This window comes from Scleropages formosus, chromosome 12 (genome assembly GCF_900964775.1).
Source record: "Scleropages formosus chromosome 12, fSclFor1.1, whole genome shotgun sequence".
NCBI lineage: Eukaryota > Metazoa > Chordata > Actinopteri > Osteoglossiformes > Osteoglossidae > Scleropages > Scleropages formosus.
In genome coordinates, this window is record NC_041817.1 from 3589259 (window position 1) to 3607534 (window position 18276).

An 18276-nucleotide genomic window follows, 5' to 3' on the forward strand; every position below is an offset into this window, starting at 1 on the left:
GTCCTCTGGTGTAGCTCAGCAACCCAGTGGAGAGCCGCATGAAGCTGGCACCCCATTGGAAGGGACCGTATGAGATTGTGCAGATTATGGATTCGGGTGGTGAACCTGGGCTGATTTATCATATTGCCAATCCATTTGACTCTGAGGAGAGAGGGCAAGTAGTGCATTATAATAGACTGAGGCCTTATACACTGCCTGTTTCTCCCCTGTTGCGAAGCCATTCATCGTGTGGCATTCCTGAGTCATTGCCAAGTTCCCCGTCTCTTGTGTCAGCCATGTCTGGGGGTGCAGAGTGCATTTCTCCCCGGGAAGAACTGAGTACTTCACCTGAGACAAACTGTTCATCTGAGAGGCCTGCTGGGTTAGACCCACGCGTGAGTCGGACGGGGAGGATTCTGAAACCGCCTGGCTATCTGAGTGACTTTTTGACTTATTAAATTCCTAGTGACTATGTTTCTGGGTTCCCCCCTAATTAATTTAGAAGAAAAAAAAAAAATTGTGGTGGCAAGTGTTCTGTTGCAGGGCTGTTGTGATTTATTTGCCTCCTGTTGTATACTTCCTGTTTTCCTTGAGCTTTTGTGGTTGTTTGTTTATGGCTTTTGTTTCTGGGCTTATTGTTCTTGAATCAACGTGGACGTTTCTTCTGGACGGAGGGGACATATGTAAAACATTGACTTTTGGATGTGGTAACACTAGGAGACTGTTCACTAGTGGTGCATATGTGTGTATGATGAGTCTTTTCTCCCCTCAGGGTGTGCTATAGGCTGCCTCTGTACATGCGCACTGGAGTGCATCAGCAAGTCTTCTTGTAAATTATACACATGTGGCATCCAATAAAGACTTTGGAGGTGTTGGAAACCAACCCGGACGGGTAGCGTTTGTTATTTTCTGGAGCCCTAAGTGTCTAGGCGGACCCGACAAGAACAGTCAGTTACAATATCAAAAAAGTAGTAGAAATTTCAAGAAGGATTATATGTGTACTGCTGGGGCATCAACTATTTCTGTCTCTCCTTCCACTGCATCCCTGCCCTGAAAATCAGGCCAAGAAAACAGGTGAGTGTCCCCCTTAAGATGGCCACACAGTTTCGATTACCATTTCTTCAGGGATTAGGCTATAAATGTTAAGGGCTTTGTGGATTCTGGGCCTGCTAGCAGGTTCAGGGACATAACCATTTGATTTCTTGCTTTGAATCAGTACATTAGATAGGTTGCCCCTAAGGACAGGAGTAGTGAGCTTCATGATGGAATATCTTAAGTTACATGTTGGCCATTGTCCTTATTTCTGATTAAATCAATCTTTTTAACTCTTAGTTAGCCAAACATGTAATAGCAATCGGTCTTGAGATACCATGACACATTTTCATTCACATCTCATAGAAAATACAATGTGTGCATTACATTAGCAGAATGAAAGTCATAGATGCTGATTCTTAATTAGTTTCTTTCCACCATATGAACCAATGTACATCACACAAGTAACTATACAAAACTTAATCCTCATATCGAGGATTCCTAATCACCTTCCTAGTAATATTTAGTTTTTCTTCATATATATATATATATATATAAACAGAGGGGGGTGCAGTAGCGCAGTGGGTTGGACCGCAGTCCTGCTCTCCGGTGGGTCTGGGGTTCAAGTCCTGCTTGGGGTGCCTTGCGACGGACTGGCGTCCCGTCCTGGGTGTGTCCCCTTCCCCCTCCGGCCTTACGCCCTGTGTTGCCGGGTAGGCTCCAGTTCCCCGTGACCCCGTCAGGGACAAGCGGTTCTGAAAAATGTGTGTATATATAAACATATATGTTACATTACAGGAATAGATGCATGAAGGTTTATCCATTGTTTAACAGGTATGATCTCGAAGTTATAGTGCATGAACATTTTACCAATTACATGAACTTAAGTGATCATGGCAAAGTGAGTTCGGAATAGGTGAGTTTTAATATTCTTTTCAAATGTGGACAGAGATTCAGTAGTTCTTAATGGGGGGGGTCATTCCAACACAATGAAGGCAGAACCGAGAACCTTTGTGCTTTACCTGTCGTGTTGGACGATAAAATAGGCAGAGTTGGAGGAACGTTGCAGTCCGATTGGGGTGTAGCAGATGATCAACTCTTATAGATAGCTGGGAGCAGTTCTACTGACGGGCAGAGTCTGTTTTTAGATTGGAACAGATCCTGTGGATGTTTTGCAGGATGTATCTGCAGGTCCGGGATGTGGCTTCAATGTGCTGAGAGAAAGATAGATTTCAGTCAATCATCACTCCCAGACTCTTAGCCAAGGAGGCAGGCAAAATCAGTGAGTTGACCAGTTTGACAGAGAGTTCATGACAGAAAAACAGGCCAGCTGGGAGGTGATGGATCTCTGTTTTGGAGAGGTTGAGTTACAGGTGGTGATCAGACATCCATGCAGAGATGTCCGACAGGCAGGCAGCGATGCACGGAAATGTATGATGGTCCAGGTGGGAATAAAAGGAAGAGCTGGGTATTGTCAGTGTAGACATGGTAGTTGAATCCATGGGAGTTGATGACAGGGCCGAGGGAAGAAGTGTAGATTGAGAAGAGTAGAGGACCCAGTACTGAGGCCTGTGCGACACCAGTTGAGAGTAGCAGAGGCAGATGGCAAGAGCAAGGAGCTGGTCCTGGAGATGAAGGTGGAGAGTTGTGGGGAGATGGTCGATGGGATCGGATCTAACAAGCAGGTTGAAGCTTCGTGTGACAGCAGGAGGTCGGAGATTTCAGTTTCTAACAGGGGCTTAAATTCAGAGAGCGTGACTTCACAGAACAGGGAGATGCTGAGAACTGTTTCTAAAAATCAAATCGAAGTCATCAACAATGAGAGAAGATGGGGGAGGAGGCAGCGGAGGACAGAGTAGTGATGAGAAGGTGGCAAAGAGTTTGTGTGGTTTTTTTAGATCCATCCATCCATCCATCCATCTTCTGTCCCACTTATCCTAAAAGGGTCGCGGTGGCAGCAGGGAGAGTAGAGAGGCTCAGCCGCCCCTATCCCCCGCAACGTCCTCCAGCTCAACCTGGGGGATCCCCAGCCGCTCTCAGGCCAACTGTGAGATATAATCCCTCCAGCGGGTCCTGGGCCGACCTCGGGGCCTCGTCCCAGTTGGCCGTGCCTGGTATACCTCCAAAGGAAAGCGCCCAGGGGGCATTCTTATCAGATGCTCGAACCACCTCAACTGGCTCCTCTCAGTGTGAAGGAGTAGCAGCTCTACTCTGAGCTCCTCCCGGATGTCCGAACTCCTCACCCTGTCACGGAGAGTGAGTCCCAGCACATGTAGCAGATTATTCATTATGAAGCTTGTAAGAGTATGAGTCTTCCTGAAAGACATTGATTTGAACCAGAAACCTTTAATATACAAATCAAACATCAGTAAACCACTCTTCTACTCTCTGCCTCATACCCACAGATTGTCAAATATCAATGATTCACATATCATGCTTTCCATCTTTGGGCATTGAAATCTCAGATGAACTTAACATTCAGTCTCGGAAAACATGTTGCAATATATTCTGTTTAATTCCATGTATTTTTAAAAATAAATGCTTTCAGCTGTATTACAGAACACTTATCAACACAGCACAAACACTAAAATACAGATAGCAAAAAAAGTCCAAACATACAAAGAAACAAGTAAAATCAGCAATTCAGAAGTTTTTTTTTTTTTTTTTTTAAATCTTTATGTTTTCCCATTGCTTATTACAATCCAAGTGCAGAGTGCCTACTGTGAAATGGAGCAGATGACAGTGGAAAATGTTTGTTAGAACATAGACAAGGTGAGGGTGAACTGTGGTCTGAAGTTGTGATCCAAAGAATCATGGTCATGGTCTAATAAATGGGGGTCTTCATCTGAAATGCCAAAGTGAGGTGCTAAACGCTGTCTGCCACTCATCCCCCTCTCAGATATGAAGTATAATTTCATGAAGTATCTAGCTCCGTTGAACTGCTTCAAAGCAGCAATGATGAGAGGTAAAGCATGTGGGGTATTTCACCATAACAGCATTAAGTCCAGCAGTTGGTAGCATAGTAGTTACAGTTACTGCCTTTAGATGTAAAAGTTGGATTTAATCCCACCTCCATCTGTAGTACCCTTGAGCGAGATACTTACCAAAATTACTCCAGTAAAGTTACCCAGCTGTATAAATGGGTAAATCGATCAATCTACACCTCCTCCCTCGGCCCTGTTATTGCCTCCCATGGATTCAAATACCACTGCTATGCTGATGATACCCATACCCTCTCCCTTCCACCTGGACCATCAGACATTTCCCCATCCATTGCTGCCTGCCTGTCAGACATCTCTGCATGGATGTCTGATCACCACCTACAACTCAACCTCTCCAAAACAGAGATTCTACACCTCCTGGCCAGCCTGTCTTCCTGTCATGATCTCTTGATCAAAGTGGAAAACTTATTCATTTTGCCTACCTCCTCAGCTAAGAGTCTGGGAGTGATGATTGACTCAAGTCTATCTTTCTCTCAGCACATCAAAGCCACAACCCAGATCTGCAGATACATCCTGCATAACATCCACAGGATCTGTCCTTAACCTCACAACAGACTCTGCCCAACTACTTGTCCAGATCATTGTGATATCCCATCTGGACTACTGCAACTCTTTGTCTGGCCTTCCTGCTACTTTCATGAAACCTCTACAGCTGATACAGAACGCTGCTGCCCGAGTTGTGTTTGACTTGCCAAAGCATTCACATGTACCTCCCCTACTTGCTTTTCTGCACTGGCTTCCCATAGCTGCCTAGATCAAATTTAAGACCCTGGGTATGACCTACAAATGCATCAATAGTACTACTCCCCGCTATCTACAAGACTTGATCATTTGCCACACTCCAACCAGACTGCTACACTATTCTACATTTGCCTGCTTGGTAGTCCCACACACAAAAGGTAAAGCACAGAGGTTCTCACTTCTGGCTCCATTGTGGTGGATCAACCTCCCCCTCTCACTCAGAACTGCTGAATCTCTGCCCACATTTAAAAAGGATATTAAAACTCACCTCTTCTGAACTCACTTCGCCCATGATCACTTAAGTTAATACAAGATATAAATAAATGTTCACGATCATGCTCAGATCAATCCTTTACAGTGCCATTCCTGCAATGTAACAGAAATGTTTATATGTATCTCAAAAAATTTAAAAAAATTTTAAAAACACACTGCTAGGAAGATGATTAGGAATCAGTAATATTCTGGTAAAGTTTTATGTAGCTGCTTGTGTGATGAATGTTGGTGCATATGGTGATGGAAACAAACTAGCTCTACTTAAGACTCATGCATCTGTAGCTAAGTCTCTTTCTCCTAAGGTAATGCACAAGTTGTATTTTATATGAGATGTACATGGCTTTGGAGAAAAGCGTCTGCTAAATAAATAAATGTAAATGTAAATAATTATATGGGGGGCATGGTGACGCAGTGGGTTGGACCTCAGTCCTGCCCTCCAGTGGGTCTGGGGTTCAAGTCCCGCTTGGGGTGCCTTGCGACGGACTGGCGTCCCGTCCTGGGTGTGTTCCCTCCCCCTCTGGCCTTGCGCCCCTGTGTTCCCGGGTAGGCTCCGGTTCCCCGTGACCCCGTATGGGACAAGCGGTTCTGAAAATGTGTGTGTAAATAATTATATGGGGGGCGTGGTGACGCAGTGGGTTGGACCGGGTCCTGCCCTCCAGTGGGTCTGAGGTTCAAGTCCCGCTTGGGGTGCCTTGCAGCGGACTGGCGTCCCGTCCTGGGTGTGTCCCCTCCGGTTCTGAAAGTTGTGTGTGTGTGTGTGTAAATAATTATAAGTAGCCTGACACTGTAACTCTCTTTGAAGAAAAGAGTCAAATAAATCTACTTTGCCCTGCTGTATAAATGGGTGAATAAAGCAGCCTAACATTGTAAATTGCTTTTGAGAAAAGCATCAGCTAAATTAATAAATGTAAATCCCTGATAATCTGTACATGGTTACAACCCACCATCTTTTTCTTCAAAAAAAAAGAAACCTGCAGAGGCTGGGGAAGTAGGTGAGCAGATTATTGTTAAATTCAAAGCTTTGATAATTTGCGCATAAATTGCTGCTTGTTCTGGCTGGTAAAGAGGTTTTGTGGTAGGAAGAATAGACTCAGTTCAGCAAGACAGCCAGATTGCAGAAAAGTCCATTTATTCGTGCGCACACGGGTGAGCCTCCCAGAGAGAGTCACACTAGGGAGTCACACCGGGACAAGCAGAATACAGATATTTATACAGTCTAGGGTGGGGTTAGTAAATTTCACCTAATATAACAGTTAGTTCAGCCTTGTACCTTGTTCTTCTTGTAGACGCGTGGGTAGGCTAACTCCTTTCAATCCCATGGGCACAGTTTCTTCATGTGATGTTGCCACCTTATCTTTGCACAGCAGCAGACCAGGTGCAGTTATTAGTGTGACCTTGCATCGTCAACACTGGGTGTGTTACATTTTCTAGCAAGCAGTTATTACACACAATCCCTTATCCATAGTTTAAAGGCAAATAAAGAGCCTTACAAAAAGTAAAATGAACACACACACACACACACACACACACACACACACACACACACACACACTATCAGAACCGCTCGTCCCTTACGGGGTCACGGAGCCTACCCGGCAACACAGGGCGTAAGGCCGGAGGGGGAAAGGGGACGCACCCAGGACGGGACGCCAGTCCGTCACAAGGCACCCCAAGCGGGACTCGAACCCCAGACCCACCGGAGAGTAGGACTGCGGTCCAACCCACTGCGCCACCGCACCCCCCTGCTGTAAAATGAACAACTGATGAAATTTTCTCTCACACTTTCAATCTGGAGGAAGACTTTCGGTCGGCCTCAAAGAGATTCTGGCAAACCGTCCGGCGACTCAGAGGGGGGAAGCGGTGTTCCACGAACACTGTTTACAGTGGAAGTGGTGCGCTGCTGACCTCAGCTGAGGATGTTCTCGGGCGGTGGAAGGAGTACTTTGAGGATCTCCTCAATCCCTCCGACACGCCTTCCGTAGAGGAAGCTGAGGCTGGGGACTTGGAGGGGGACTCGTCCATTACCCTGGCTGAAGTTGCTGAGGTAGTCAAAAAACTCCTCGGTGGCAAGGCTCTGGGGGTGGATGAGATCCGCCCCGAGTTTCTCAAGTCTCTGGATGTTGTGGGGCTGTCTTGGCTGACACGCCTCTGCAGCATCGCGTGGAGTTCGGGAACGGTGCCTCTGGACTGGCAGACCGGGGTGGTGGTCCCTCTTTTTAAGAAGAGGGACCGGAGATTGTGTTCCAACTACAGGGGGATCACACTCCTTAGCCTCCCTGGGAAAGTCTATGCCAGGGTACTGGAAAGGAGAATCCGACCGATAGTCGAACCTCGGATCCAGGAGGAGCAATGCGGTTTTCGCCCTGGCCGTGGAACACTGGACCAGCTCTATACCCTCACTAGGGTGCTGGAGGGTTCGTGGGAGTTTGCCCAACCAGTCCATATGTGTTTTGTGAACCTGGAGAAGGCATTCGACCGTGTCCCTCGTGGCATCCTGTGGGGGGTACTTCGGGATTATGGGGTTCGGGGCTCGTTGCTACGGGCTGTTCGTTCCCTGTATGACCGGAGTAGTAGCTTGGTTCGCATTGCCGGCAGTAAGTCAGACCTGTTCCCGGTGCATGTTGGACTCCGCCAGGGCTGCCCTTTGTCACCGATTCTGTTCATTATCTTTATGGACAGAATTTCTAGGCGCAGTCAGGGAACGGAGGGTGTCTGTTTTGGTGGCCGCGAGATCTCGTCTCTGCTTTTTGCGGACGATGTGGTCCTGTTGGCTTCATCAAGTCAAGACTTGCAGCGTGCACTGGGGAGGTTTGCAGCCGAGTGCGAAGCGGCGGGGATGAGAATCAGCACCTCCAAATCCGAGGCCATGGTTCTCAGTCGGAAAAAGGTGGATTGCCCCCTCTGGGTTAGGGGGGAGTTGCTCCCTCAAGTGGAGGAGTTTAAGTATCTCGGGGTCTTGTTCACGAGTGAGGGAAAAATGGAGCGGCAGGTTGACAGACGGATCGGTGCAGCGTCCGCAGTAATGCGGTCATTGTACCGGTCTGTTGTGGTGAAGAGGGAGCTGAGTCGTAAGGCGAAGCTCTCAATTTACCGGTCGATCTACGTTCCTACCCTCACCTATGGTCATGAACTCTGGATCATGACCGAAAGAATGAGATCGCGGATACAAGCGGCAGAAATGAGTTTCCTCCGCAGAGTGGCTGGGCGCACCCTTAGGGATAGGGTGAGGAGCTCAGTCACCCGGGAGGAGCTCGGAGTAGAGCCGCTGCTCCTCCGCATCGAGAGGAGCCAGTTGAGGTGGCTCGGGCATCTGTTCCGGATGCCTCCTGGACGCCTCCCTGGGGAGGTGTTCCGGGCTTGTCCCACTGGGAGGAGGCCTCGGGGCAGACCCAGGACACATTGGAGAGACTATGTCTCCCGGGTGGCCTGGGAACGCCTTGGGGTTCCCCCAGAGGAACTGGAGGAGGTGTGCGGGGAGAGGGAAGTCTGGAGGACTCTGCTCGGACTGCTGCCCCCGCGACCCGGCCCCGGATAAAGCGGAGGAAGATGGATGGAACTTTCAATCTTCCTTTAGGGAGGAATACACCTGACAGTTGGTCTGTGACACATTCCCAAGGCCAATGAGGAGGGAGTTCAGATGCCAAGGCTTTGCTAAATAAACTATTAGGTCAATATATTCAGTGGGAATGCACAGAGAATCCTTGGCATTGGGGCTTTCTACCGATGTGATCACACATGGGAGTTTCTGGCAATTGTGGGAACATTGTTTTCACCAGGACATTTCCTTTGTGCTCCAAGGCAACAGAGGGTCATGAGCTACCAATCAGGTTTCTCCTAATATTACTGGATTGTAGGTGGACAGACTACATAAAACCCAAGTCTGTTTTGTGTGATATAGTCCCACCTGAAGGGTGAAGGGTGCTGGCTCCCCATTCAGTGAACTGATATGCAAACTTTAAACCATTGTTTGTAATACAAAATCCTCAGGTGTTAGCAGGATTAATGTCTAAAAAAATCCTTCAGCGTTAGAGTCAAGAGTATTTTTTTTTTCATTTTTGTCCTAACTATGAGATATTTATAGACAAAATAAACTGGGAGGTATGGTTAGAAACACCATTCATCACTAGAGGCACTACTGGAGGCTTCCAGGGTGGACAGACAGGGCACAAATCTTGGAGACATTCAGCAATCCACAAGAAAAATGCAAGCTGTCCCAGAAGAAATATTTTCTCTCATTCTGGATCAGAAGTCTTCTATCATTTTAGGAAGACACTTTGGTTTTGCAGCAAATGCTGTTTTCCATGATGCAATTTGTTTGCTGTTGTCTTCCTGGTTGCACAATGCTGGCTGGGCAAAGTGCCACTGTGTAGAGTATTTGGGGGATGGTGCTCCCAGTAACAAATTCCTTCACGATTTGTGTGCTTTGCCCTGGGTTCTAATTTGCAGGAACTGAAGGATTAGAGTGAGAGAACCAGTAATGTTCTGCAGTTCTTTCTAGTACATGCCAAGGCATGTTCCATTGGTAGAGATTGTTCTCTGGATTTCATCCAACTCAGCCAAAGCTGGCTGAATCCTGATGAGAAACAGCACCACCTCTGCGACCGCCTATGCCTCCACTGCGGAGTGCCGGGCCATTGCCACATGACCTGCCCGGTTCACTTGCCACAACCAAAGTCTAACTAGGAATCTAAGGTTAATAAACCACAGTGACCCATCCCTGTGATTCTAGAGTGGGTGGAGAATCGGACAGAGGCATGCTCGCTGGTGGATTCTGGGGCTGTGTGATGTTCTATAGACACCTGTTTTGCTAGCATGGTGTATCCAGGTGCTGTTGTGATGTGAAATTATGGGTTGTTGGCCTTGACACCCAGCCATTAGGTACTGGACTAGTGAATTCACACACAGGACTAAGACACATGTCAGTTGGGGTTTGTCATTGAGAACAGCTCGTGTTTTATCTGGCCCCGTAACCAGATACACCAGTCATTTTGGGGTTCACTTGGCTAGCCCTGCACTACCCAGTGTTCCGGTGGAACAGTGGGGACCTGCTCTCCCGGGGCCTGCAATGCAAACATTCTTGTTTGTTACCTCCCTTCCAGGCCACCTATGTTGAGAGCGCCACAGATACACTGCCAGTGGTGATTCCCCCAAATATAGAGATCTGAGTGAAGTGTTCAGCAAGGCCCGGGCAGCGGCCCTTCCTCTATACAAATCGTGGGACTGTGCCGTTGACCTCCTACCCAGAGCCACACCACCCTGTGGGAGGGTGTACCCCCTATCCCTTCCTAAACAAAAGGTCATGTGGGAGTATGTTACTGAAGCACTGAAAGCAGGCTTTATTTGACTCTCCATGTTGCCACTCTCTGCAGGGTTCTTCTTTGTGGGAAAGCAGGATGGCGGCCTGCGCCTCTGTATTGACTATCAGGGTTTGTATATTATTACGGTGTGATATCCCCACCCTCCGCCTTTGATCACTGCAGCATTAGAACGAGTGCATGGCATACGGATTTTCACGAACTTGGACTTTCAGAGTGCATAAAATCTAATACGGTCAGGGACGAAGACGGCTTTTAGCACCATCCTAGACCATTATGAATAATTGGTCATACCTTTCGGTTTGTCTAAAGCACGCTCAGTGTTCCAGGCATTTGTCAGTCACATACTAGGAGACCTGTTGGATGACTGCATCTTGGTGTATCTGGATGACATCTTAATCTTCTACAAGACCGGGGAGCAACATGTACACCAGGTAAGAACAGTGCTAGAATGGCTGCTACAAAACAACCTTTATGTGAAGGGAGAGAAATGTCTGTTCCACCAGAGGAGTGTCATTCCTAGGTTACATCCTGAGTGACGTGGGCGTGGCCATGGCCGGAGACAGTCCGGACAGTAATTGAATGGCCACAGCCCAGATCTGTGAATGCCCTACAATGGTTCCTGGGTTTCGCCAGCTTCTATAGGAGATTCACCAGTGGTTTCAGCTCCATACACTCACAAAAGACAAAGGTGGTCACAGTTCGATAAACAGTTCTTACACTTAACAAAGGAACTCTAGCTCCCGTCCCCAGAAGTCAAAGTCAACTTTAATGTCACTTCCACACTGTTTGGAACATACATTGGACTGAAATAGCGTTTCTGCAGAACCAAAGTGTAACATAGAGTACAACGTATACAACATATACTATTACTACTACAATACAATTTACAATACTAACTACTAAACTAAAAACAATTTTAAAAATGTACTAACCATACATAGTCTGAACCGCATGTCCTATACAGGGTCGCGGTGAGCCGGAGCCTAACCCAGCAACACAGGGCGTAAGGCTGTAGGGGGAGGGGACACACCCAGGGTAGGACGCCAGTCCGCCACAAGGCACCCCAGGCAGGACTCGAACCCCAGACCCACTGGAGAGCAAGATGAAGGCCAACCTACTGCACCACCGCACCCCCATGTACTAACCAACCAATTTCAATAACCTTTTGTCCTGAGAGGGGTCACAGCGAGCCAGAGCCTATCCCGGAGACATTGGGCGCAAGGTTGAAGGGGACGCCACCCTTGACAGGATGCCAGTGAATTGCAGGGCCACAGCTAGGTACCCAGGCACACAGCCTGGCAAAGGTACTGAAACAATTGCAGGGCAAGCACATTGCTCAAGGGCCAGTAAAATGTACAATTAATAGAAATGTAAACAAATTCAAAAGTTGTAATGCAAAACAGTGAGTTTTTGTGCAATTATTGTTTGGAATGAGGGTTAGTGTGATCTGTGAGAAAATTTTATCAATTGTTTCTTTTACTTTTTGTAAGGCCCTTTATTCTCCTTTAAACCTTGAATTAAGAATTGTCTGTAATAGTTGCTTGCAAGAAATATGTAATGCAGCGAGCGATAAGGCGATCTGCAAGGAAACATTATAACCGCACCTGATCTGCTGCGGAAAGATAAGATAGCAACACCACGTGAAGAAACCGTTCCCGTGGGATAGAAGGAACCAACCCACCCACACCTCCACAAGAGGAACAAGTCACAAAGGCTGAACTAACAGCTGTACTAGTGGAAATTTACTAACCCCACCCCACGGTGTATAAATATCTGTATTTTGCTTGTCCTCGGTGTGATTTTAACTAGGAGGATCACCTGTGTACACGTATTGCATTAAAGGCTTCTATAACCTGAGATCAGAGCTATTATTCCTTCTTTCCTACCACAGATCTCATGTAGGTTGATGTGGAATGTACTATAGAAATACAGCAGCTATACCTGGGATGGACCCAATTTAAGTGAGGTTTCAGCAGAAACTGTCAGTGACCTGAGAGGACAATCTCTGCAGACTGCATGAAGGTGGCTGGTGACTCTTTGGATGGTGGGGTTTGATTCCGGTGGTCAGAGGTCAGGATTCTGGTGTGTATTGGGCGGTTATGGGTGGTACAGAGTTCAGGATCCTGACAGCTTGAGGGAAAAAGCTGTGGCACAGAGTGATGGAACCTGCTTGTATGCTTCTGTATCTCTTCTCAGACAGCAGGAAGCTGAAGAGGCAGTGGGAGGGGTGTGTGGGGTCGCCCACAATTTTGGAGGCTTTCTGGGCACAGCGGGCATGGTAAATGTCCTGTAGGGAGGGGAGTGGGGTACCAGTGATCTTCCTAGCTGTAGTAACTACACGCTGAATGGTTTTGCGGTGTACAGCGCATAGTGACTACAGCTAGGAGTGTAGTGGGGCAGTTCTTCCCAGACAATATTTTATTTCTTTTTATGAATCTCAAGTCTACATAATGAAGAATAACACACACACACACACACATTTGCAGAACCGCTTATCCCATACGGGGTCACGGGGGAACCGGAGCCTACCCGGCAACACAGGGCGTAAGGCCAGAGGGGGAGGGGACACACCCAGGACGGGACGCCAGTCCGGCACCAGGTACCCCAAGGGGGACACGAACCCCAGACCCACCGGACAGCAGGACTGTGGTCCAACCCATTGCGCCACCGCACCCCCTTGGTGAAGAATAACAATTACCTTTAATTGCCACACAAGACATAGGTGACATTAATACGACTTGAAACACTTCCCATAAACACATAAACACAGGCATCCTTTGTTTGAACTATTTCCTTTAGAGTTGCCGCTCTGATAAACCCTCAGGGACTTTAACCCATCCTGGGCGGAATTGCAACCTTCCCTTTCTTGAATAGACGTGCCAATCTATTCTCTAAATACCTTCACATGATACCTTGTTGGAAATATTACCTTAAGAGTTGCAAGTCTAATAAACCTTCAGTGCCTTTAACCCGTCCTGGGGGAATCACTACCTTCCCTTTCCTGAATAGACATGCCAATCTACTCCCTTAAAGCAGAAACTTTCTCCTACCTTTTCGGCAGAGTTAACGAGTTTGGAATTTGGTTCCAGTGGTTTATTCTGTCTACAGTGATCCACCACATACAGTGACGGGCTGTTCCTAATTTTGATTCGGATCTGGTCCCAGCAAACGTATATATTTCGTTGCTTCTCCCTGAGAATTGCCCATGACAGTGGCAGAAGTTCACCATCCTGGACGAGCCCCCAAATCTGTGGAAGAAATTCGACATAACTGAAACAAAGGACTCAAGATAGGAGAGACTATCTTACTTTATTTCACCCCAGTTGGAGGGACAGTTCCCTGTCCCCTGCGTCACAGTCTAGGGTGTCTCTCCGACCATCCAATACACACATTTTATATAGTTCTAGAAACTTGTGCTACATATAGAGTATGGTAACATTTCTCATTGGCTTTTTTTCTGCATGATCAACGTGTGCTGAGATCAGGTTTACTTCTCATTTGCTGCTTACGTACCTACTCCGTTTCCTACAGGCTGAAGTAAGGTGTGCACATTGTATAGCAGGCACCATACACCTCTTCGGCTTATGTCTAAACCTGTCAGCATTACTTATTTTCTTATTTTTTCAGTTCCAGCTTCTGGTTGCCTAGTCAGCGTCTTTTTACCCCTTAGAGTTGAGGATGCAATTTTTGGGTGCAGCAGTCAACACCCTAATTGTACATTTAATGCATACCATCTTTTTAATATCTTGTAGGCAACTATGGATGACATATTTCACACAGCTGTCTTTACGATAAAATAAACAACATTAAAGTAAACTCCAAAACGTGCGAGGCACAAAATGTGTACACTGCCAAGTATATCAGCCTGCGCGGGAGAGAGGACCGAGGGAGGGGCAACCCCTTAGTCTCCACCATAATACGTCATCATTACAACCTGCAGACCAACAGATATTATGAATGATCACTACCCTCCTCACTGGGGATCACTTTGCTGGGGTGGTCAAGTGGGCACCTTCCTTCGCTGGTGTTTCATTGAATTGAGTCCACAAAACACCAACGAATGAGAAGTAGCTGCTAGGACCTTTGGTGAATGTGAGGAAACCAATCGCAGCATGTTCTAAGCATAAGTCAAAACTTTTCCACACATATCTATGTGATGCCTACTCCTCCATTTCAATGACAAACGCACAGTTACCTTGGAGATCAGGTAGATGATTTCCTTTCATTTGCATAATGCCATTGTGAATTTTTCAGACTTTGAGAGTCATTTAGAGTATTTTGGGCAACCAGCTCACTATGGTCTGAGGCCTGTGCTATGGTAAGAGAAAACTTTTTTCCGTGTCCGTCTGGGTTTATATAATTATACGCCTTTCTGGAATCCACGTGAGGATCTGGGTTAACTCATTAGCCAGATCGTTACAAATGGCGCCCGAACTGTGAATGAACACCCTCAGAAGGAAAGGTTTGGACACTGGACAGTGAGTATATTTGGAGTATGTCTTTGGTGGATGACGAAGGAAGCAGGCAAACTATTTTTGGAATTCGACTTTTTATTTCCTTGCCTCGCGCACGTTGGCTAGCGGATTTACGATATTTCATTCACTCGTGCACGGTGTGGCAACCTAAAACTCCAGTTGGGCAGACCGGCGTGGGACATTTTTCCTCGTCTTTTTCCCATTTGCTACGGAGTTCTACGCGCCGTGAAAGAGAGGAGAGGGAAATTTAAGAAAAAAAAAAAAGGGGTTAAAGGTTAATAATTGTATGTGAGTGTGTAATATATGTTAATAGTTAATAGCAAAATAATGAAAACTGACTAGTACTGAGTTTAAGGGTAATACATGTAAGGTTATTTGATGATGATATTATTTTCTTATGTATTGTACAGTGTCTTCCTAATGCAAATGTGCTGCTTTAACCTGCTTTAGGATAATTTTCTTTCCAGTTATTTGTGGTCACGTTTCTGTTTTGATTCTCTCAGTACATTTACAATGGCTAGACGTATTGTTGCATTTGTGGATGACGATGGTGAAGGTGATGGTGTTCCACTTGGGCTGTTGGGTGATGATTCAGTCACAATTCAGCGTCTTGCTGCTCAGATAAAAAAGTTACAGCAACAAGTTGATATGCTGACATCTGCATTTAGTATGTCTATTGACTTACAACACAGCTTGCTACAGCAGTTGGAGATCCAGACCTCTTCACACTCACAGAGACCAGACACACATGCCCATCCTATGTTTACCTCCACCCCTGCTACACGCACACTCACAAAGCGCAATAGTCAAGATGCCGAGGCTTCTCAACATTCGCATGGACAGAATGCTGGTGCCCATCCTGGGCACACTACTCTCACTGCGGCACGCACGCTCTCCGAATGCACAGCCCAGTCATGTCCACACCCCCTGCTGATTAGTTCTGCTCACCTTTCTGGCCTTGTGCCACCCAAGTTTGATGGGGGTGGTTCTATTGACCCAGAGGATTGGCTTCAGTCTGTTTCGTTGTACAAAACGGCGGTTGGCTTATCTGATACTCGGTTTTTTCTAGAGTTGACGAGGCTGTTTGAGAGGGAGCCTCGGAAATGGTACTCTGCCATGCAGCCCCACCTACTGTCATGGGAACATTTCTCAGATCTCTTTCGTCAAGCATTCTTACCAACAGACAATGAAGAGAAGATCTGGAGAGGAATTTTAGGCAGTGTTCAGGCTTCTGATGAATCACTTCCCACTTTTGTCGCTCACCTGGTGACTGAGTTCAAACGACTGAGGCAACCGCCGTCTGAGCAAGAACAGATCGAGGTGATTTGCCGGCATGTCTCAGACCAGTATAGACTGGCCCTCCATGCGGCCGCACCCACAACTTTAACTGAGCTGCTCCTGACTGCCCATGAGCTACACGCTGCCTTGGGGCCTATCTCCCCTAACAGGACTGCCACTTCTGCTCAGCTGACCCGGCAACCAAACTTGCACTGCTACAAATGTTTTACCCCCAGGGTCACCACGCGTAACTGTGGGACCTGTAGGAAAACTAGGCAGAGTGGAAACACAGAACCTGGTGGGGGGGCAGCTGCGAGTCCTCAGCCAGATCAAGAGAACCCAAACGCTCCACAAGACACTAGGAGTGACCCAGGTGCTCGACCACGTAGGTTTCAGAGGCCCCGGGGTGGAAACCAGAACCCGGAACCGGGGCCCAGCGTACAGAGGACAGGGGGTTCACTCCGTTAATTTGGTGCAGGACAGCCCACGGAAGTCTAAGAACTCCCCTTTGTCGTCAGTGGTAATGGTTAACCAGGTTTTTCTGAAGGCGACATTGGATACGGGCGCGTCCATTTCAGCAGTCCATCCATCCGCTCTCCTTAAATGTGGAATAAATGAGGATATTGTTCTCCCTTGGACTTTCTCCCCACTTGAGTTGGCTGACTCAGAACAGTGCACTCCTTCGGGTGTTGTGTGGCTGCCTGTGAGCTTGTTGGGTCACTTGTTCACGCATCGCTTTGCTGTAATTCCAGACCTGTCTTGCCCCATTCTTTTGGGTACAGATTTCATGATCCAGGCAGATGTTCATATTCATCCGGCCACAGGTAACGTTAGATTGGGAGACAATGCAAACTACGCACCAGACCTAGGCCTGTTGGAGGGGGAGTTTGGGGACTTGGAAGGTCATGTAGCTTGCCTGACATTTAAGGATACCAAAGTTGATTTTATCCCAGTGTTGGATCAGGCAGCTTTACTTCCAGCAGACAAGGAAAGGCTGGCAAGCCTGTTGCGAGACTTTGAATATCTTTTCAGTGGAAAGCTGGGGAAGACCTCATTAGTTGCACATATAATCGACACAGGAACTGCGAAACCGGTGTGCCTTCCTCCCTATCGTGCCTCACCCGCTAAAAGAAAGATTATCAAAGAGCAGATTTCTAAAATGTTGGAGGATGATATTATTGAGCCGGCTTCAGGGCCCTGGGCGTCCCCAATCGTGATAGTGGAAAAGCCTGGCACAGAGCCAAGATTTTGTGTGGATTTTAGGAAAGTGAACAAATGTACAGTGAGGGACTCCTATCCGCTGCCGAGAGTAGATGACTCTTTGGATTTTCTGGCACGCGGTAAATTCATTTCAACGCTAGACCTTGCACGAGGTTATTGGCAGGTCTCGTTGGCTGCAGATTCGAGACCAAAGACAGCTTTTATCTCTCACAAAGGGCTCTATCAATTTAAAGTAATGCCTTTTGGATTGTCAAATGCGCCCTCGACATTTCAAAGGCTAATGAACACTGTCTTGGCAGGGCTCACACACACCTGTTGTATGGTGTACCTAGATGATATAGTTGTTGCTTCACCAACCTTTGACCAACACCTGACAGACCTCGCTAGTGTATTGGGGCGTTTGGCGGAGGCTGGCCTTTCGTTGAAGCTGGCTAAATGTCATTTTTGTACGCCAAACCTTCGTTACTTGGGTTACCTGGTAACCCCAGGAGGCATTGGTCCTGATGAGATTAAGGTTGCTGCAATCAAGCAGTTTCCCACACCGAAGACGGTTAAAAACATGCGACAGTTTCTTGGTATGACAAGTTACTATCGTAGGTTCATTTCAGGGTATGCTCGTATCGCTGAGCCCATGTTCGCTCTTTTGAGGGAGGATGCCCATTTCACGTGGTCTCCTGAGTGCCAGCAGTCTTTTGATCACCTGAAGCAGCAGTTGACTAGGGCACCAGTACTTGTTTTACCTAATTTTGGAAAGCCTTTTACAGTTCATACGGATGCTTGCGATGTTGGCCTCGGGGCCGCATTGACCCAGACTGGGGAAGATGGCTTGAAAAGGGCTGTCGCATTTGCGAGCCGCACACTTCACAAGTCAGAGCGCCTATATTCCACTTCTGAGAAAGAGTGCCTGGGGGTGATTTGGGCTCTCGAACACTTTCGTCCATATATTGAGGGCTCCTA